Source organism: Corvus cornix, chromosome 5, assembly GCF_000738735.6.
Source record: "Corvus cornix cornix isolate S_Up_H32 chromosome 5, ASM73873v5, whole genome shotgun sequence".
NCBI lineage: Eukaryota > Metazoa > Chordata > Aves > Passeriformes > Corvidae > Corvus > Corvus cornix.
The window spans coordinates 31012620-31036840 of record NC_046335.1 but is presented as its reverse complement, the minus strand read 5'-3'; positions in this window follow the sequence as shown (position 1 = coordinate 31036840).

Below are 24221 nucleotides of genomic sequence, written 5' to 3'. Positions count from 1 at the left end.
ATATTGGGGGAAAAAAAATCAAAAAACAACAACACAAAACAATAACAACATCAAGCAAAAACAAAGCCCAAAAAACAAAAACCAAACCCAAGTGTCATTCTGTTATGTACCAGTAAGATCATTGCATTTAAGACCAGAAGTAATTATTATTCTCTGCAAAACACCAAAAAAATTGCAACTGGAATTATGTGTCCAATTTTGAGTAGGACAGGGTTAGGGCTATTGAATAAAGTTTAAAATGGGGAAGAAACATTAGAGAGCAGCAAGCAGAATTAGGGGATGCCATGTGGAATACAAGAACTGCAAAGACAGGTTGAAAAGACAGAAAGTTAATCTGCAGTGGCAGAATTTTAGGGTAAATATGTAAGGAAAACTGTTTTGGCATAAAGGATAGTTTAATTAGGATAGGTCAACTAGAGATTGTGTAAAATGGCAAACATTTGTGTTGTATTCTTGCTCACAGTAGAGGAGAGGCCTAGATATTGCTGAAGATCTGTGTCAACTCAGTGTTTCTATGATTCTCTGAAAAGCGCCTTGAATTGTTTCTCTCTTGGAACTGTTAAAAAAAAATACTTGTAGAGCAAAAAGAATCAGAGCTCTGTAAAACTAATTTTGCCAATTTATCTTCTATTAAATTACTGTTTTCTGTATCTAAAGCAATGAAATAACTGCTAGCAATGCAGAAGGATTTGATTCAGAATAGGGAAATACCTGTAGAATATGGTGCTAATGCAGGCTGTACCTTTTTGTTTTGTCATTTCCTGTATATGCAATATTTGTGTTGGTAAAAGAAAGTGTGTCATTCCTCACAGTGATGTAACTATTGGCAGTGCAGTCACAGATATCACAGCTGCTGACTGCTCTGCTGTTTCAATTTAATTTTCATATTTAGTTGAAGGCAGGCTTGTTTGCTATACACCCTGTTTTGAATGGTGTGGAAAGTCCATATCATTATCATGATATGAGAATAGTTCTGCAATAATTGATGGATGAAGTAATTCATTATGAATATGATGTAATGGAATAGGCACCATGATTTAATCATCAAAAGAGGGGGTCTGTGGAGCTCACACAAAGGTATCAAAGTCATTCCCATGATAAATAGCATGTGATAAGCTGTTTAGAAAACGCTAATGCAAGCCACAGAAAAATGTGCAGGAAGGAGGCGTACAAATTCCTTGTATGGAAAGCAGTTGACTCCTAAGAACCAAAGAGGTGGTCTAATGAGGAAGGGAAAGAGCAGTGTCAATGGATCCATCAATATTTTGAAAATGATCCTGCTTGATAGGCACATTTGTTAGGATTAAAACTTATTTGCTTGACTATTGTTCACAAAGCATTTCACACTCTGTTGGCTGGGGACCTGAGTCTAAGAAAATGTTTTTACAGTGATTTAGATATACAGTGTGACCTTTTCTGCTTTTTTGTTTTCTTTTGGCATTTCCCTACATGAAAAACTTTTCTCAAGATTTTTTTCAAGAAGTTGTAAGCCAATTTTAGTCAAGGTAGGAACTGCATCTCAATTTTAGCTGCAATGTCTTCTCCTAGCAGAGACATTATGATCTGAGATGCTCTGGGATTTTTTGTGAGATACAGGAAACATCCCTAGTGCAAATCAAAATTTTGTGTATGCAATGTATAGTGTGGAAGATTACTGAAAAATTAATACAAGAATGGTACTTCTTGCTTTGCAATAGATTTATCACAGTTCACTGATAGTGTCACTAGTCATCAAACACTGGCACTGTCACTACTATTCCTCTAGGTCTTTGCATGCCATCAAGCAAGAGATGAAAACCCGGGACTGAATGAAGACAAACTATCCTGATATAAGAGGTTTCAATGAAAAAATCACCAGAGGTTTCCAGAAAAAATTATTACCACTATCATTGAGACTAGAGACAAGTAAAAGTGTTTGTTCTTGATCTACTGCCATGTTTGATTGCAGAGAGTACGGTCATCCAAAGGAGGAGAGTCATATCCTTTCCAAGCAGAACATATGACGCCAATGTTCTTTTCGGATTTCTTTTACAGTAGCTGCTGATCAATGTAAGTCCAGCTCTCAGAAAAACAGTGTGGGGAGCATAGTATCCATTCCAAATTATGAAAATTTATATCACTTCATTCGCTTTTCCTGAGGTGGTCCACAAATAACAGTAGTTGAAGTTTTCAGTTCTAGAATACATTTTGCCCTGCTGCCACAAACAAAACCAAAAGAAAATCTGTCTATCTGTGACAGAATGTGACAGGAAATGATGACAATTCAAATATCTTAACTGCCACCCCAAAATGCTGAGCAGTGAGTAGTTAACTACTCATACTCAGGTTCTCATAAACTCCTTGTTGAGAAAGAGAGAGAAACACAATTATACTGAGATATGTGCTTTTCACTGGATTGTCTCAGCCAGTGTTGAGATATGAGTACTGTTTGCTTTGTTATATGTATATTCAGGACCGTGTTAAACACGCAGTTTTTACTTTATGAAGAAAAAAACCATATAAGATTCTTTTCTCCTGAATATGGTAGTATAACTAAAATAGCTCATTTTGAAAATACTGACCCAGTGACATCGTGTCCTGGACCTATGTTCACATTTGGAGTTCCTGTAGAGGGAATAACTGGATACCAGGAGCTATAAAGCACTATTCTTTATGTACTAGGCTTGTCATCCAGGTTTGTAAAATGGAGAGTGATAGTATTCCAGAGGATGCATGGAGCTCCACCCGGCAAGGTGCAGACAGATGATGTCAGAGAATATGGTTGCCCAATGTTTTCCTATAGAGCAGCCAGGCATCCTTTGCTCCAGATAATCAAATATATTCTTCACTGGGAAACTGCAAGGCTAGAGCTTACAGCTCCAAAAGATGAAAAGGGGAAGAGAGATTATTTGAATGGCAAATATAAAAGCTTTTTCTTATTGTGTCTCTGAAGTGTTCAGGTCTAGGAGGCAACTCAGCTGCCTCCTGTATGAAAAATTCCTGCATTTACAATTCAGATAAACATGTAAACTCTGAATAAACACATATATTTGGGAGACTCAGCTAAAGCAGACAAGAACCACAACATCCTTTGAAGCAGGCCCATCACTGATAATTACGAATGTGAGATTAGCTACCATCATTTATTCTTGTAAATAGTGTCATCTCTTCCAATTAAGATCAACTACTTGTATCTCCTCAATTGCTTTATTAGCATTGTTGTCAAGTTCTGCAGAAGCCTTAATTAAATAGTCATCATGAGTATGGCTAGTTTCCCAAATGATTGAAGTAAATTATTTATATGGGTTATAAGAAAAGTTTTTACTTACTGAAATGCGGTATTTCAAAAACTTTCCAAATGCCTAATTACATAATGTTTTAAATCCATCCTTTAAACAAGTTATACATTACAAAGTAAAAGCTGAAACAGAACTAACTGAAATTTTGTTGCTTCAAGCAGTTACGTTTCTTCTAATGGCATCTAAAGTAAAATTAAAAACTGAATGTAAAAAAATTCATATCTGAGGCATTGAGAAAGAATTTCAACATTTAATATAAGCTACAACTACTAATTAATTGTATTAATGAATACTGGATCGTACCAAAATGAAAAATAATATTATGTGAAATCCAAGATACTGAGACTTAATATGCTGTAATAATATATCTCTATCAATGAGCAGCATAGTGAGGTATCTTTTACTATATAAATAGTAAATATATTTTTTAAAATATTATTTGAAGGGGAAATAGCTGTAAAACTCTTTTCTAACTTTTATTTGTGGATTAAATGTACCTTTTTCCATCCTACTTTCTCTACTGCTATCTCAATGGTCTGCAAATTATTTTTTTTAATTGATATTAAAAAGTAGTATTATAAAAAGTTCTCAAAATGACCTAGTTCTTTTAAATTGAGACTATAAACTTTAATAATTGGCATTATTACTAACAAATATTATAATCAAGTTTAAAATTTTCCTCTTAGTGGAGACATGTCATTCCCATTGCCCTTAATTAGTGTTATATGTGCTCTTTGAGAGAAGAATAGGCCCTTCAGCTATAAATTCTGTCTTTTGAAACAAGAAAGTCATAACCTTTCCGTGTTTCTGATTGAAGTAACTGCAACGTAATTTCATGTAACAATTGTGGCAGATCAGAATCAAAACATGGACTGAGGGACACTGAAATTATGAACGTATTGTTTATTTTTAAAACTGTGGCTCAAACTAGAACTAAAATAAACATTATTAATGGTATTATGCTGGGGTAGTTTTCTTCTGTCTCTATGTCACCCCCTATCCTATTAAGCTATTGTCTGCTTTTGGAATACACCGGTATATCCTGCCGAAGGACACGTGCTCTGCTGGCAGACACACATTTGTTATGTACAAATTTATCATTGCTCCGTGTTGAATGTAAATGAAGGCCAACTCTATACACCTCTTTACGTTTAGTGCATCTATTTTTATAACACAATAATTAAAATGTTGTGGCCCTTGAAAATTTCATGAGAGCATTCCAATTCCCACTTTCCAATTCTCATTAAAGGCTTGACCTATGAAATTTAAAAAGACCTCCAGGTTATTTCTTCTTGTATTGTAAATTTCTGAATGTAGATGCCTTTTGTTTTGCAGGACCTGCAAATTCCCTTGGAAGAGCGGGGATGTGTGTGTGTGGGGAGGGGGGTGTGTGTGTGCACATATACTTAAAAGTTACTCCATAGAAATTTCTGGCAGGATTGCATAATAAAGGAATTGAAAAGGATATTCCGAAATTACAAATAAAAATATTTTATTTGATGCGTCTCAACTACCTAATCAGTTTCATCAAACCAAAAGCAGGGATGAAAACCTGCGAACCTTGACTGCAGTTTCCAGCCAAGAAAAATTTGAGCTTTGGCTGATCTATGGGGCTGTAATTCAGGCAAGTGTTGCATACAACTTTCTTTTTTCTGAGCCCTTGCCCTGTAAATAGCCATGCCCATTCAGTGGCCCTGCATTCACTTCTGTTGAATGGTCATGTAATAAGACATAGGTATAAAAAAATTGTTGAAGGCACTTAGTGCTTAGTGCATGTATTCACAGATGGTGACTTTGTTTCATAATAAATATTTTCAGTCATATTTTAAAATTTGGCATAGTAAAGTAGGGCTGTCCAGGTTACAGAGAAGGCACTGGGGAGGAAGTTGCATTCTCATCCTGAATGATAACGAAAGATATATTCAAAGCTGTGGAAGAGGAAAATTAAGATCATAATCTAGGAAAAATTATTTTGGTATCTTGAAAGCAATAAAGTGACATGTGCATGTTACATTATTGCTGGTAAACAGGTTAAAAAGCAAGAGAGTAAAACATTTAGTAAAATTCAGCACATTCTGCAAGAATATTCAGTATATTCTGCTTCATTTTCTCTCTACCAAGAACACATAGGAAGTTCTCAGAGCAACAACACAAAAAATTAGAGACCTTTTCTTGTATTTCTTTCATAGGGATTGTACCACTTTAGTTACAAATGTAAATTTTTAAAGACTGAATATATAGAAAGCAATGTATGTTGGGGAAATTTGGTCACTTTTACTCTCAGAACTCTCTGAAAAAAAGATCCTGAAATTAAATTCTGTAGCTGCTACTGAAAGCAGTTTAGGCAAGGAAGCAACAGAGTGCATTTTTCTGGAAGTATAGGAATTCATGTGGTGACCCTAAAGTGGGTGATGTCAAAGAAAAAACTCATCAAAGCTAGAAAATCAGAAAAGCATCTGCACTTCTTCCCCACACACCTAATTTCCTTCTCAAAAGGCTAAAATATGCAAGTACATTAAACATTGCCTAGTGCAACTGATCATATTTCTGAGAAGTGTTTATATGTGATTACGAAAAACGAAGATTCAGCATTGCCCTACTGCTCTTTGTGCCAGATACAGCCAGCCAGAAGGGTCACAGTGTAGGTATAACATCTTCCATGTGTCTCGATGATCCTTTACTGCTACGTGCCTTCTGGAACTGTGGCAAGGAATAGAAAGTAGATAATACGGCAGTTTCCATAGCTTCCCTAATGCATTCCAGGGAGCTGGCTCTCTAAGGGAGTCTAAGAATAAGAAAGACACAAGATGATTCCTGTATGATTCCTACTTAATTAATTCTGCAAGCCAGAATCCAGAGATAGTTCAAGTAGAGCTAGGAGAATATTTTTGATCATATATTGTATTCAAAAAATAAAAAAAAGTTTTATGTTGATAAAAATTCTTGTTGAAATGATGCCTAATTTGGTGAACTATTTCAGCCAGCATCAAAATTGAAGAAAAAAATAATTTGAAGTTCTTTTTTAAGAAATATTTTATATTTTCATTGAAGTCAATAATTAAAAAAATTAAAATAAAGCACACAACCTGGAAATGAAATAATCATTTTATGCTATCAGAAGCAGGTTTTTTTTTTCTCATTGTTCTGTGGCTAAGAACCAAAACTAAACAAATAATCCTTCCTAATCAGTCTAAAATGATCAGTCCCTTCCCCCACTTCCAGTTTTTCAGTTGTGTCAGTGAACCAAAACATCCAATTATTTGTTCAGGTCTAATTTCAAATATCTACCAGCTGGTACCAGTGATAAAAATAGGAAAATGAGGAAATAATAGATCAGGATCAACACTACAAAAAAAATCTACTATTTATATCATGGTCCTAGCTAAATGCCATTTTGGTGGCTTGACTCTGGATGGATGCCAGGTGCCTACCAAAGCCTCTCCATCACTCCCCTTCTCAACTGGACAAGGGAGAGAAAATATAACAAAAGGCTCACGAGTTGAGATAAGGGCAGGGCAAGATCACTCACTGATTACCATCATGGGAAAAACAGACGAAACTTGGAGAAATTAATTGAATTTATCACCAATCAAGATCAGAGTAGGATAATGAGAAGTGAAAAAAATTTTAGAAACACCTTCTCCCCATCCCTCCCTCCTTCCTAGTCTTAACTTTATTCCTGATTATCTATCTTCTCCCCCACAGCAGGGAGATGGGGGATGAGAATTACAATGAGTTCATTACATGTTTTTTCTGCTGCTGCTTCCTCCTGAGGGAGAGGCGTCCTTTGTTCTCCTGCTCTAGTGTGGGGTCCCTCCCACAGGAGACTGTCCTCCACAAAATTCTCCAATGCGAATCCCCCCCATGGGCTACATTTCTTCACAAACTGCTCCAGTGTGGGTCCCCATGGGATCACAAGTCCTACTAGTTAATCCTGCTCCAGTGTGATCTTCTCTCTGCACAGGTCCGCAGGTCCCTGCCAGGAGCCTGCTCCAGCACAGGCCTCCCATGGGGTCACAGCCTCCCATGGGTCAGACATCCCCCTGCTCCAGTGTGGGTCTCCTCCATGGTCTGCAGGTGAATCTCTGCATTCCTGTGGACCTCCATGGGCTGCAGGGGCACAGCTGCCTCACCATGGTCTTCACCATGGGCTACAGGGGCATCTCAGCTCTGGCTCCTGGAGCACCTCCTGCCCCTCCGTCTCCACTGACCTTGTGTCTGCAGAGCTGTTTCTTTTACATGTTCTCACTCCTCTATTCTCTGGCTGCAATTACTTCTGTGTAATATTTTTTTTTTTTCTTCTTAAATATTACTACTATTGCTGACTCTCTCAGCCTTGATCAGCTTGGGTCCATCCTGGATCCACCTGGAATTTGCTCTGTTGGATATGGGGAAGCTTCTCACAGCTTCTCACAGAAGCCGCTGCTGTAGCTTCCCCGCTATCAAAACCCTGCAGCACAAACCCACTGCAACCATCTAAAACATGTTGAGAATTTTTTTTTCCATGTAGGCCTTGTTGAAACAAATCCTGCTGGTATGTGCTCAGTTTGGTTTCAGGCTATTCTGAGAATTTGTAGCAATATTTCTTTAGTTGTGAGGATCTTTCTACATCTGGGTTTAGTCTGTGAATTTCTCTTTTATTTAGTCTCTTATGGTTTGGGAAATGAGTAAGATCAATGAATGTATGCTTAAACAAAAATGTCAAAGATGCCCTCTCTGGTGTTTCTGATTTCCTGCATACTGCTGCTTGCCAATTAGATCTTCATTGTTTTACTGTGATGTGGTAGATTATGGCAGTCTAACATAATCTGTGGACATTTGGTTTCTTGTTAACTTGCTGCTAAATGACTGCATCTTTCCACTAAACTCCACTATCACAATCTCATCACAAGTGTAAATCTAGTTTAGAAAAGCTTTTTTTCTTATCAGAAGCTGCAGGCTTTTAGAGAGCAGCACAGTGTAATTCCAAAATTCAGTGGGATATACATGGAGTAGCTGGTACTAAACATATGAGCTCTCTGAGCTCCGTACTATCCTACCTGTAGCAACCAGGGATGCATGTCCACCTTACGGCTTAGCAGAAAATATACTAATAAAATAATGCTACATGCCACATGTTCAGAGTAAAAATGGTCATATACAACAGCTTATCGGTTCTATTTAAGGCTCATGAAAATTTATCTCTTAACAGCATCAATACACCATTTTATGGATGCTATAGAAGAAGAGTCAGACTGCTTTAGAATATGTACCCCATCTTGCCCATCTGACAAATGACCAGAAGAAGATAAGGGAAGAGTAAAAGTACATATATGTATGAATTTTGTCTTCTGGGACCACATCTTCCAAGCATCCAGCTGTTACTGGAGCAGAGAGTCAGAGGTGGACATTTCCCTATCAGCATGATATTCAGCAATCACCAATGGACTTTGGATTCCTCTTCTTCTATCCTGCTTTTTGTAGACTTCTACTATGAATTCACTGTATTCGTTGTAAGTGAGTTCAGAAGAGGAAATTGAAGCTAGTGGACAGAGGGGACTTGCTTTATTTTGTTCCCTGTCAGTTGCTAGCATATTTTATTGCCTTCTTGTTTTGCCTTGTTCTGTTCCATTCAATGGAACTAGTTCGCATCACACACATGATCTGAAGTGCAGGTTCTTACACTGGGTATTTAAATTTTTTTAGAGGTTTTTTTCAGAGGTCTTACAAGACAGGCTAGCATTGAAAGGAGTTCTTAAAGCAGCAGCTGTTGATTATCTAAAAAGATGTAAAATCAATATGACTGCTACACATTTAGAGGGAAGTAGGAAATTGTAATAAAAGAAGGGATGTTAAAGAAATCGTTGCTCTCAAGGTAAATAGTAATATGAAAAAATATGCTAGGGACACCTATGCTGAAAAAAAAGTTATTATTACATTAGTACTGTTCACTTGCAATTAAATTAATAATAAAACCCAACAGGGTAAAAAATTGACTATATTTGAAGCAGGATGGACATCCTGGTCTCCTGAGATGTCTATGATATAGTCAGGTCACTCTATAAACTCATACTTCCTGTGGGATTAACAAACTTGTTTTTAACACACTTACCTCCCAGTTAATGGAAAAAAAGGTAAATGCCTGTGCCTTTTTTGTTTGTGTGCCTTTTTCCTATCAATGTTAAGTGCTAACCCTACAACTGTTTCAAACCTGGTAAATATAATATCTGAAATAAGGCAGGAGCATGGTCTGTGATTCCTCTCTTCTATGTAGTTAATGAAATAGCAGGATATTACAAGTTAGAAACCCGTGCTTAAATCAGCCCTTTGTTATAGGCAGCATTAAGTCTCTAATGTAGTTCTGGAAAATCTCTGTGTATGTTCTACACTCAGTGCTAATAGCAGAACTCAGATCCTGAAAATCTCCCTCAGCTGCAGATCCCACACCTCATGAAAATTTTTCAGAGGAAAGTTTGCCTGAATAAGGAGTAAAGAAATGAGAATACACACCACTTCCTTTGCTGTTAACTATTATGATGTTTAGAAATTTAACATAAAATATGATTATATGCAATTGTGCTAAATGCAAAGGGAAAAAAGTCTACTTAAAAGAACCTAAAATAGTCCTCTTTAAAATTTTCAAAATTTCTCCTTTAGGAAAACATTTTCTGTAGGCCAAGTGTATTATGTTAGATCAGCTTATCTGTAATAAATCTTCATTATTTCTTCTACAAAAGGTAATCAAAATATGATTTTATGCAAAAAGATTTTTGTTATGGGAGTGTTGCATACAGCCTATAGAGTGGGTCTCATAGCTGAGTAAAATGAGTTCCCATTTTCTGTATATATATGTATACATAATATATCAAAGAAATTCATAAGGAAATATTGTGATTGTGGTTTGCCTTTTTTGTTAACAGATCTGCAGTCTACCTGCAATGGCTGCAGGTTGTAGCCAAATTTAACCTTCGTAAAATATCACTATCAAGTAAATATACTAAAATATAAAAACCTCATTCATCCCTCTCTCTGTTGAAAATATATATATCTATTCAATGGCTTGATGCAAAAAAACCCCATAGCTGAATCTTAAGAATACTCTGGAAAGAGTAAATGAAATAGAGGCAGTAGGTTTACTTTTACAACTGAAAAAAATGTCACATGTATTAATGTCAACAACTGGAATTTTACCTCATTAGGCAATTTCTGATCTAAGGCTCTGATGATTATTCTAAGCAGAAAAAATATGCTAATTATCCACTCTGAATGTAGAAGGAAAAAAGGTGTAAAATCTTCCTTTAGCCGTGTGACCATGTACTAATTGCATGTCATGTGTCAAAATAATGCAACCCACTTTGCCTAAAGCAATTAGACATACAGAACTCTATTAATGAACCACTGTCTGTCACTAAAAGTGTTTTCAGAGCTATAGTTGAAGATTAAAATATTAACTTCTCAAATATTTATGATAGTTACTGACAGCATTTCAAAATGTTACTTTTAACAAAAGTATTTTATTCAGCTCCAGTTTTTAATTTGGATTTTATATTCAAAGACATTATTAACATATGGGAGTCGTGAAATTTCTATGATCTCCACTGAGACTTCTTTAGAGAGGGTACATTAGCTCCTTGAAGTTTACAGCACCTTTTTCTATTGTAATATAAACTCTTTCAGAACAAAAAAAAAAGTTAAAAACTTGTCTTTTCTTCAAAAGTCATTAAAAAAAAGAAAAAGAGAAGGAGGAGGTTCTAATTGTACTTTGCCTATTTTCTCCATGTCAAAGAAATGGCCCTTCTTGTCAATATATCATTTGGTGCCCTCCTTCCTTTTGGGGTCATTGGTCATCTATGTTCATGAGCACAGACATTAACCTTTTGAATATCCTTATGCAGTAGGAAGGCAGGGATGTATGTTGCCAAGCTGTTTATCGAATCTATCAGACATGCTGAAGAGCAGACAATTACATTAAAAAATGTAATGCCTGCTCTGTATCACCACTACTCACCCAGCTGCTTGGGAAAAGGTTTTGCACACTTCCTCCATGAGCAGTACAAATCTACAGCTTTCTGAGTGCAGAAGAAGACTGCTTTTATACAGCATCCCTAATTTACAAGAAAAAAACCAAACCAAACCAAACCAAACTTATTTAGGCACTTGCCCAGTAAATTGTAGTAGAATATTTGTATGCAAAGAAGTTGAATGGACTAACCCTTGGTTTATGTTCCATATGGAGACTGAGATGACTACTGTGATATTTGAGGATTTATAGGTTTACCAGGACTATGCAGGAATGATACCACTGTAATATTATGGAATTATTACCCTTTTTTGTGCCCAAAATCAGCAAATAAAAAAGCCATGTTGTTAGCACTTCATCATTTTCTAGCCCTATGGTGGTAAAAACTGACTGCTATTATGTATTAGTCCTGCCACTGCTTTTATGTTTGGTAAGGGTATTGCCTTGGTTTTGGAGCTATTACAGTCTATGGGAATCAATTACATGTACTTGAACTAAGAAGGATTTACTTGGTAACTGTAATGGCTCTGAAAGAGCCATTATGATCTGTCATGTCAAAAATGCACATGTGCCTACAGTAGATACAAACAAAGCTGTGCAAAAAGTTTCCTACATAAAGAAAGCCATTTTGGTTAGCTTTCCTGACAAAACAAAATAAGCATTTGATGCTGAAGTACTTTCACAACTTTTCATAATTAATGAAAAGGAGTTCCTGCCATTCCTCTCTCTTCTGCTTGGCTGAAGGAAAGCTTGAGTGTTGCATGAGAGGAATCAGGGGAGACATTATTGAAGAGTAAAGCTCAATGAATCACAATGTTTTGGGATAGATGAAACCAGTTTTATGGGGGAAAAAAGTGAAATAAATTGAAAAGAAGAGTTATTCAAGTAAAGGAAGAAAACATGATTTTGCTGTCTTTATATACATAATTATACCACTTTGGTAAGACTGAGCATAGAGGTTACACCTCAACAACTTTAGTCATGTCATAGATGCATGTACAGAACATTAGAACATCTTGGAGCCAGAGTGAAGAATAAATGAGAATAATGAGAATAAATTTTCCTGCCTATGCTATAGAATAGATGCAGTCTGTAGTCTTAGTTTCCTCATCAGACAGGTTGGTGGACCTTGCAGCAGATCCCTCTATACTTGTTTATCCAGGTGTCTGTTGAAAGGAGACTAAAGCACAATGAGGAACCACACTCACATTCCTATTTCTGACCTGGAGTGGAGAGGCAGCCAGGGAATAAAGGCACATGGCCACACCGAGCATATTGGCACAGTGGGGCCAATGTGGCTTACACGAGGTCTGGATCCAGTTGTGCTGGGGTGAATGCCCAGAGTGCATGGGGGCATCACGCAGCCCAAAGTAACCCAGGTCAGTTGACCAACTGACCAGCTTGTGCCTGACAGTTACAGCAGGGAGGTAGATGCAAGTGCAAAAATCACCTACACAGCTGAAAGAAAAGCTCGTCTAACAGCTGGATCAAGGTGAGCAAGGTCTTTATGACACACTGCTCACTAAACTGTTTCTAGCCACATTATTAATTTCTGCCTGTAAAATGCCCTGCATGGGCATTTATAAGATCAGATCTTATCCATTTAAATATATTCTTGTGGTAAAGTGTGGGCATTGTTAGTGTATTTTCCTCTAAATTAAACAAAAAGGTGGTAAAAATTGGTCTAGAAATCATGATGCCCACTGATGTATTTCCATTGTTGTCTAATACAGAACTTCATTATGTGGTTTTATTATTGTTTCTTCATTATCTTTTTTTCACATTTGTATATTGACTTATGTAATTGTGCCAAAGTTGATTGAAGCACTTTCCCAAAATTAATACTGGTAAGGTACGGGGTGAAGAATAGTCTACAGTGGTATAGCTGTGTGGTTTGCAAGTTGCTTGTTTGTTTATTGGTCTAATTTTCAGTTACTGAGGAATGCTATTTAGAATGCAGTGAAAACCTTTCAGTCCCAAATGAGCATGTCCAAAAAAAGAAACAGAGATTTTACTTTTAGCTCCTCTTCGGATTCACAAGGGACAATAAGGGAGATTCATTAGGCCATTTGTTACTGTCATCTGCCATGATTCAAAATGAAATACTAAATGTTTCATGGATGCAGAAAAAGAGCAGTATTTGTCTTTGTGTTGGCTATGCAAAGACTCTATGGCTTTCAGCCTCCATACAAGAGGTCTGATGGATGAAAGGGGGAAGGGTGGTGCCATCTGAATGATGATGGGCTAATATCATCATCCTCTTGTCAGCTGTAATAGGCTTTTCCTCGCAGAAATAATTCATAAAACCGCTACATTATATTCTATCCCTGACAGGCCCTATCTATCCTGCAACCCAGCAGGCTCACAACTAATAAGAAAATATGTGGTTCAGGAGCCCTGAAAAATTAAACAGGTAGTTTATGAACAATTTGTTTCATGGGGATGTTTATTATGTTTATTAAATATTGAGCCTTTAATGTTTTCCCAGTACAGATGATATCATAAAAATGCTGACTTAAGCCTCAGTTGTGTTCTTAGAAAGTGGCATTTTATAGCTCTTGTAGTACCCAGTAAATAACTAAATTGCTGTGGTTTATATGTATACACAGAATAGAATTTATGGGGAGTGAGTATATTTTTATTGTGCATATGCAGTGTATTTAATACATTCATAATAGACACGTGCAAAATACCAAATTATTGATCGTGTTCTTTGGCTTAAATGCAGTTTTGAGAAGACCAGTATTTTAGAGCCTTGGGTAAGGAAGGACAGGCATTTGTTTTATTGATTGTACCAAAGGTGAAAAACAGAACTTGGTGTTTGAAATGTCAAGGCAAAAATCTATGTGGGCTCTAAAATAAAGGAATACTGACTTGTAAGTATAATTCTTACAGAAAGTCTTTGGATGTATTCTTATTAAAGAAGGACCAGGATAAAATGGCTAAAGCTATTGACTAACACCAATATGCTACCATGCCTTTCTGTGAAACAAGTGAGGGCTGCCAGAGTTTGTTATCCACAAACAGGGCAGATTTCCAGTTTCCAGACAGAGTGCAGGATTGGGTTCTGGAAAAGACCTGGAGTGCAAGGGGGAAGCATAATGTGCAACCAAACTCTTTCTATGTCCATATGTTTATATTCCGACTCCTTCCTCAGAGTTTATTGAATAATTGATGATTCTGTGGCAGGGTATGAAAACTGGCAAGTAGAAAACTTCCATTCTTAATGAATTTGTAATAATAAATAATGCTTATGATATTAAAAAGCTGTATTCCACAGACATATTACAAAGAGCATGTGCATGACACGATTTACAAAAAAAAAAAAGTACAGATCTTTCATTAAGCCTTTCAGGAATGATGAAATCATATGAGCTGTGCTCGTATCCTTCTATTCCTGGTAAGAAGGTAGACTCTGCAATGAAGACTAAGATCATTGAGCACACAGACAGAAACTGTCTAGAAGCAGCATGACTTCTACAACAGGAAATACTGCATCTCTAACCTGCTGGAGCCCTGTCAGTAAGCACATGGATTAAGAGGATACAGGAGCCGTAAAATATTTGGATTTTCTAAAGGCCTTTGACAGGGTTAGTAAAGAAACACAGTCACCACAGCTGTTGGGAGAGTGTCTTTTATGGATTGCAAACTGGTTAAAGAATAGAAAGCGAAGAGTAGAGCTCTTTGGTTGTTTTACAGAATGGATATTTCATTTTCAGTAGTGAGGTCCCTGAGGGATAGACACTGACACTGGTTTTATTAAACATTTTCATCAAGGGCCTGGAGAAGAGAGTGTGCACTGAAATCTCCAAGTCTGAGGATTATATGAAGCTATTCTGTGTGGTCAGAAGTCATTGCCAACTGGCTGAAGGAACTTTAGAGCTGAGAAGGAAGGTGGTGAAGCTGAGCAGAGAAACATGTCATATGTCAAATGAAATCCAGTGTAGAAAAATCTAAGGTAATGCATAGGGGAAGAATAATCTGAGCTGTGCTTCATGATGTTGAATTGAGAATTACCATACAGCAGTCAGGAAAAGTATCTTGGAGTCATCCCTGGCAAGTCTCTGAGATTACAAGCTCAGTGTGCAGTATCAAGCAAAATCAACAAAATGCAGGACATCATCAGAAAAGATTTTTCAGACAAGACAGAGCACAAAACTTTGCTGCTGCATAAAAATGTGTATGCCCACTATTTTGATGCTGTGTGCAGTTCTTGTCTCTGTCTCAAGAGATGCTGTGAAATTGAAGGGGGAACACAGGAGGCAATTAAAACAATCAAGCAGATGGATCAACTGTTTATAAGCAGGCTAAGAAGCCTGGAATTGGAGAGATCTCAGGAGAATTGTGGTCTATTACCAAGCGGATAACCTGGTTGTGGAACTGGTAAACAAGTTCACACAGTATGAAAGCAAGGAACAGTCACTAAATTCTGTAGGAGTCATCTAAAGAACAAACAAAAGAAAGTACTTTGTGCAGAGTCTAGATCACTTGAGAGACTGACTTCCACAGCAGGCTGTGGAGGACAGATGGTATGAGCAGGCTCAGAAAGGAATTAGAAAAGCAACAGGTCCATAAATGACTCTTACAAAGAGTAGGCATGCATCTGCCTTCTGATATCCCTCAGTGCAGCGGTTCTGCTTACTGGGAGAGTATGAAGGGAATTGATTGTAGAAAGTTGTAGGCTTGTGTGTTGTCCATAGTGTCTCCTGCAGTACGATCAGAGACAGAATACTGGGGTATTTTGATCATGTTTTTTTTAATGTTCTTGACATGTCTTGATTTCATTCATGTCTAATTTGCTTCTCATTACCCAAGTTTTACATTTGTGTAGCTACAAAGACTTTAGTTTTTTCTCTTCTACTTCAGATCAGAGTACATAAAAGTACACTGGACTCTGGGTCTGCTCTCCTCTTTTGTATACACACAGATTTAAAAGTTGGACTCATATCCATACATGGAGAACACAAAACTGGAAAATTCAAGTAAAGAAAAACATGTCAAAATAAAGAGAGTAGAAAATTAACTTGATGGCTTAAGCTTGAAAAACCAATGTACCTTTTTAAAAATCCTTGCATTTTGTTTCACTTTTCACTGAAAAATGTTTGTTTATTGTTTGCTTTTACAAAGGCTTGGCACACACACTACTTCTTTTGAACTTCAAGTGTAAACAATAAAAGTTTTTTCCAGCTGCCATCCACCCTCCTCCTCAAATATCTTTCATTTTTTCCCTAGTGGAGATGGAAAAAAAAATCTCTTGTTACATGGAATCTTTATGATGAACTTTTCAAGCAGAAAAGAAAGAATAAAAATGTAATTTATTATTAATTATGAGCCCATGGCTACCTTGCTGTCTCTGGGTCACATAAACTAATTTCTGTAACAATCCAGACCAGACACAATCCAGTTATAGTTGTAGGCTCTTCAGCTATATGTCCTCTTCCGAAAGAAAATAATTTACTGTATCCATTGAAGGGGCAAGATGTTTATAAGGCACATTTGGGATACTACTTCCAGTCTCCATTTCACAATTCACCCCACTTTTTAGTGGAAATTCACCTACTGTTAAAATTTGGGGAAATCTATCTTGCTCCTTCTCTGATGGCAAGCCACTTTTCCAAGGCAATGTCTCCCTGCTGATTGAAGGAGGCTGTGTTTGGCAGCGGGGCCACAGTGGAAAGGTGCTGTGTATCTTACCTGTTAGGTCAGTGATACAAACCATGACATCTGCTGCCCACCTGTCAGATGACCTGCAGACAGTTTGTGTGCTGAGCCCCGTGGTGTCAGTGGTCATTCTCCAGCAGAGGCGGCGGCTCCACGGCGCCGACTGCAGGAGCATGTGCTGCTCCTCTTGTGTACGGGCAGAAACACATGCCTTATTATATGTCACACATGTGGCATGATCTGATGTGCTCTGGTGTACTTGGAGGCTGGTGGTGTGCTGTGTCACCGATTTAAAGAAATATCATTCTCGCTGGCAGGCAGTTGGAAGCAATTAATTACCAATGGATGGCATGTACAGCTGTTGCTTATGTATGGAAACAGAAGAGAAATTAGATTTAATTGGTTTAACATAATGAAGAAAGTGGCATTTATTTTATTATAGCTTTTATAAGCTGAGATACTTGAATTTAATTTTCATAATTTTTTGGAAATAGTTGGGCAAAATTCTCTTGACAGATGAAAAAATCCCAGAGGAACAAAAATTGAGGTTGTTCAACTGCCTCATTAGAAATGTGCAGGATCAGAGGAGGAACATACATATTAGACTAATGAATGATTAAATTAAATATTTTGCTGTGTATGCCTATTGGTGCAATTTGGGCTAACTTCCAAATATGCAAGAGATGGTAGCTGTAATCTTTTATTTTGAAGAAATTCAAAGTCCAGATTTGAATAGGAAGAGCTGGTGTCATTTACTAAATCACGGTGAATAGATATTTTTGTTGTTCATATTAGACCTACTGGCATGAAGAGATAGTGAAGAGAAAAACAATTATATCTGACTGTGAAATGTAAACATAGTCTATAAGTACAAACCAAATTCTATTACAACATATCTATAAAGTATTGTTATTAACAGCTCATATTTGACTGGATTCTGCTCCCACTGTTCATGAAGTAACTATGAAGTCAAATGCATCTATTTCCTTAGCTCAGGCTATCATAATAAAGACTAAAATTTAATTCTATGTGACCCTAATATTTAGCTCATTAACATTTTTGAAAATACTCCTTGTTAAGAGGTGCTGTCTGTGTACAAAGTATTGATATGGTACTGCAGCTATTAAGCCTTATAAATAAACACATTTCTACATTACTGTCAATTTACTGCTCACTTTCTAATTATTTAATGTGAATAAATGCAATATAATCTGCATTCATGCAGTGCTCTTTTTGAAGACATGTTTGTAGACCTGTAAAAATTACTGCAAACTAATGTTGGTGATGTCATGCTAAGTTTATTTTTCACAATCACAATTAAAGAAAAAAATCTAGATACATGCTGTGTAGCTGCATGCTGTGCTGCATGCAGGGAGACTGATATTGAAGCACTGGGGGAAAAATAGTTTAAAAGTACTCTGAATACAAACATTTCCCTGTTGATTAAAGAGACCAGTTGTATTTTACCTTCAGACTATATCACCTTTCATAATGCCAAACATTAAGAATTTTTTTTCTTTTTTTAAGAGCAGCATCTTATATCCCTGCCCCACCTATCCTGTGTCCTGCCCATGATAGGAGAGTTGGAACTAGATGATCTTTAAGGTTGCTTCCAATAAAAATAGCTCTGCAATTCTATGATTCCCATAAATTATTATAATGAGACCTCATGGACCTGTCAGGCTGAACATAGGCTGTCTACAAATGTTTAAAGAAATTTTTAAAATTTGGAATGCCAATGAGTGTTTCAAAGAAAGAAGAGAGAAGAGAGAAGAGAGAAGAGAGGAGAAGAGAAGAGAAGAGAAGAGAAGAGAAGAGAAGAGAAGAGAAGAGAAGAGAAGAGAAGAGAAGAGAAGAGAAGAGAAGAGAAGAGCTTTTAGCTCTTTCAGGCTCTGGGTTTTGTTTTTTTAATTAAGTTTTTTTTAAAATTTCTGTAGACATTTCTCATAGACAGGGACAAATACATCCCTCTTAATTCAGGGGAAGGGAGAAAATCAAATCTAGATATGAAGCTCAGTGTTTTCCTTTATCTCAAAAATAGTCCTTGAACTGAAATCCTGAACATCTAGAAAAGACCAGAACTAGACTGTTCTTTTCAGAGTGGCTAAAGTTGTTCAGGTAGTTCAAGCCACTACCCAGTGAGACAGAAAAATATCAGCTGCTGGATATACCAATATAGAATTCAAAAGGGTGTAAAGTGCAGAGCAAATATTTCAGAGTGGAAAACGGTCTCAGGCAGATGCTGTAAATGATTTACTGAATCACAAAGAAAGGTAAAATTTTAATAAAAGCCCAAGTTCTGCACTCATATATCCAGTAACTGATCAGTTGATTTTGGCAGCTTTTTGAAATTACTCATGTTGAGAGACAAGTATACTCTGTAAAGTAAAAATGACCTCTGCATGAGAAACTGTACATTATACAGAAAGTTTGTGTAAACACAATTAATGTAGGATTGCTTACTAAAACCATAAACTGATGACAGATATTTTCATTGTGAACATTTCTGTATATCATTCTGTATATCAGTGTTGTGAACAAACATACCATCCTATGCTACTAATTCACTTTATTTACCTTTTTAAGAAAAGTCTCAGATGCACTTAGTAAATGCAGCATGTACCTGTCTGTCAGCAGGGCAGCCTTTCGTGTTTATTCACCTCCTATTCTGCAGAACACATGCCTGGAGCAGCTGGCAGATGCATTCAGGGAAACAACTGGTCCCTCTCAACACCACCCAACCTTCTGAGGCCAAGCAGGCACTTAGAAAGTCACAAATAAAGACCAGTGTTTTGTTTTGCCAATAGCCTGGTGTGTTTTCCCCTCCTCTTTTGTTCAGAATGTGCAACACCATCAAAGGGACCTGATTAGAACAAAAGAACAGGGATCACTGTAACAATTATGATAGAAATGAAAATGCATAATAGAAAACAAACCCCAAAATCAGGAAAATAATGCCAGGTGAAAATGAATACACATCCGCTGGGAACAATTACATAGCAGATGCATCCAAAAATTCATTATCAACGTATAATTTGACATGTTCCTAGTAATGTTATTCATTGCATTTACAAGTAATTCATCACAGGTGTTGTGAACTAAAATGGCATACAAGATCCTTATGTTATTCACTAGGACAAGAGGAAATGTCCACTTTGTAATCGCACATTGCATTCAATTTTATTAAAAGGTTTTGTCTTTTGTTGTGTAAATCCTTCTGCCATGCTGGATAAATCAGATATAGTGAAACTGCATTCTTTCCAAAACATATTTATTCTCACCAAAGGAGTGGTAAATGTACTGTTATTTCACTTTTTCTATTTTTCTCCTTTTCCTCAAAACCAAAGTACCTGATTTTGCAAGCTCTGTTTAGTGTTAGTTTCACTGATTTCAGTTACTTCTGGTGTACTTCTAATGCTGCAGATCTTGCTCCTTTGAGCTCCTTTTTAAAATCAGATCTTCTATCAGAGGCAAGTTCTGTTCATTCAAGTGTAGCACTATTATTTTAAATAGAAAGGTATATGCGTGAATGAGTGTAGCAGGGATTGATGGAGGATATCTTTTCTTTAACTTGGCTCAAGGCAAAACTCTTATTTAAACTTTTTATTTATTGTTTCAGGATTAATTCTGCAATGAAGCTCTGCCTAATTTTACTTGTGTTAGTACAAAATCCAATCATCAGTAGAAATTAACAAAAGGCAGCATTTCATTCCAGGTCAGATTCCATAAATAATGACAAAACAAATATGCCTGCATTTCTCTTGTAGTCTGAAATTTATGAAAAAGATTCACTGTCCTTGTTACAAAGCTTTATTGCAATAGTATAACAATAATTGATTAACACTTGATACTAGAAAGCAACCCAGCAGCACTGTGTTTTTAAGCCTAGTATGCAGTGTCAAATAAAACCTTCAAACACATACATACAGATAAATACACTTTCGAAAAAGAATTAATTAATGATTAGCCCCAGCCTGGGTAATATATGATGCATTCTGATCATATAGTTCTGTCAGGAGTTTCAGGTCACTGATGTAAATACAGTTGAAGGTTTCTTTAGGTAATTTTTGAGTTAGGGAATGATTGCTTCACATTTATCCAACTATTGTTCTTTGTAATGATTTCTCCTTGCTGCATTTGACCACTACACTGGATGCAGGGTTTTGCTGTACAGTGATGCAACAGGACTCTGCAGTTTTGCACCTGACCTGCTCACAGCTTACCTGGCTCCAGCGTGGCACATGCAGCATGTGCCACTCAGGCAGCTGAAGATGACAACTGTCTGTACCTTATTTAGCATGGTGGTTTGCAATTGATAAAAACTATTCAGTAGGCCAGAGAGAGACACTGTGAAAGCAAACAAGACTAACTCACTGGCTGGAAGATTCCACTGAGGAAACCATTCAAACAAATTAGCAAAGGAATTGAATTCTGGTCTCCCCACTGCCAGGTGAGTGTTGTAATCACAAGGCTAAATAGTGACATTCAGTTTCTGTGTGACAAGTACTGCATGAAAAAGGGAGAAGACTCAGCTAGACTGAAATCCTCACCTCATTTCAGAAGAATATATATGGTTTGAGGCATAAAGCACCTGCTGAAGTGATGAGGCACTGAAATCTTGTTGGCCCTGGATGATTTCTCAAACTACCAAAATATTGTCTTGGTAGAAGCGAAATGTTGTCATTGACATTTCTTCATGAGGGCAGGTTTTTATTATGGGGAATGGTTTCCCTTCACCTCCCACACTTATTCCTTTAAAAACGAGGGTTACAACCCTACTTTGAGTTACACATTTCAAGCTAAGACTCTTCATTGGAAAAAATACGTATTTCCTTGAAAGGCATATTGATAGAAAAAGGACTGATTTTCACACAAATTACCTCATTGATGAGGGGTATGAACAAGCCCAAGTGTTTTTTTCAGGTTTGTGGACTCTGCTAATTAGTAGCTGTACAATGTTGTTGCATCGTGGCATTAGGTTCTTCAGGTAAGAACTTGAAAAAAATTATGAAAGAACAACTGGCATTTGGAAATGGTCTTCAGAATTTCTCCTCTGTTACCTGGAGCTGCTGCTCACCCATTTACATTCCTCAAAGAAATCACACTCATCTGCTGAAATTATTAACCTACCTCCTGTTCTGATTAGTCATGATAAGACACCACCTCCTTGCAGTAGTGCCACCAATTTTCTACAGCTGAGGGCAGGAGACAATGATTTAAAATCAGCAGTGTTACATTTTCAGTAACGTGATGATTCTTATTGATCATGAAGATGTTGAGAGAAGCTTTAAGTTTTTTCTACCTGTCTTAGGGAACAGAGTGGTGCTACTACATGTTCCTTGTTTTTTCAAAGGAGGAATAGTTTTTATTTTCAAAAATCTCTTCTTACTTTAAAAAGAAAACCATCAGGCAGTGGTATTTATATATAATTTATACACATTGATGCTGCAAGGAATGCTACAAGTAGAAGTAAAATAATATTTTAAAAGGAGATTAAGTGTTTAAACAAAAAAACTGTAGATAATTCAGTGCAGTGAAGTAGGAAAATGAAAATTTGGTCATGAAATCTCTGACAGGTTTCCCTCTTCTGTAGAAGAATCTTTGGATTCTTCTCTTAACATAGCAAGCTAATGTTCTGCAACCAGACTCTGCAAGTTGCCAGTATTTTTACCTGCTGATACAAGCTAGGATCCAAAAACATGCTGCAGGACATGACTGCAGGACCAGGATCCAATTTTAAGCTATTAAATCATGAAGAAGGTCTGTGTAAGTCACCAAGGACATTTACATAAGTCTCCCTTTCTACTGAAATCTGTAATGAAACAGAGTGCCCTATCTCTTACAGATACTGTACAGAACCATCCCATCATGTTTATTTACAGGGGACAAAAATAACAGCTAGAATAATTTAAGGAAAGGAAAATGGAAAGAGGGAAATGTAAAAGGTGGGGGGAGCAGGGCAGGGAAGAAAAAAAAGAGCAAAGTTGGACCAGATGTCTGTGAACTTGCCTTCACAGCACTCCTTTGCATTGCTTACCTGTTTCTTCTTTTTATGAATGCAAGGAATTTTTTGTATGAAGATAAGCAGAGACATCAAAGTTTCACAATAGCAATGGTTTTTGATATTGTCTATTTACCATCTAATATAGGCAAATTGTATTTTTTTTCACAAATGTTTTAGTCTATGAAATATATGCCAGTGTTTTAATGTGGACAATCTGTGAAAGGGGACTGGAACTTACTGCTGTGATTTGCTTGTGAATACCTGCAAATATGGGCATTTACACAGTAACTTTACAATTCCGCTTGTTGTGCTCTATCATAATGTAACTCACCAAGTTATGCTCATTCTGTATACTTGTCTGGAAGCAGGAGAAGACATTCGTTACAATTCTCATCTTGCTTTAGGTATTTTTTCTTTGGTATATTTCAAAAAATAAATTAATGAAGTGATGGGAGAAATGGAGAACAAGCTAATATTATGGTTTCATTATAGGCATTGCAATTATTATAAAACTCTTTTTTCCTCTAACTCATCATGTATAACAAAGCTATCATTACATTTGCATGTTTTATAGTATATCTACTTGAGGACAATACATCAGTAAGCATCAGTTTCTAAGTGACTAGAGTCAAAATCATTCTCAGCAAATCTTCCTTTGAATCTTTTAACAACAGTGCTAATAATGTTATATAAAGTGTCACCTATTTTCCTTTTTAAGAACTAATCAACTCAAAATTTAAGATTTGGTGAACTTGCACTGCCACTTGGAATAAATAAATAAATACAGCCAAAGGACAGTGAAATTTATGCTTACTTTTCCCTAAATAATGTAAATAAAGAAGAAAGTAAAATTAAAATAACTGTTTATAGAAATGGCTGAAGTGTATGAAGACAATTAATCTGTTTTATGTTTTTATCATTCTTGCATGGAAAAGAGTTAATTTTTCAGGTATGAAAGAAGTTACAATAAAAAGAGAATTAAGGAAATTAAACAAAATTAAGGGACTTCCTATTTACACACCCTCTTCCTGCCCTCATTTGCCTGAATTATATCTGACTTCAATCCCACATAAACATCCTGTCAGCACTTCCTCCACAGGTAGAGTGACCTCCTCCTGGATGTGAAGAATGACGTCACCTACATGTTCTGTACCATTTGGCCTCAGTCATTTCAATTCCACAATTGTGGACAGCAACATAATCTGTCAGTTCTTATGCCAGAAGACTTCTCTTTTTTTTGCCTTTGTTCAATAGTAGAAAACTTGTCTGTAAACTCTGT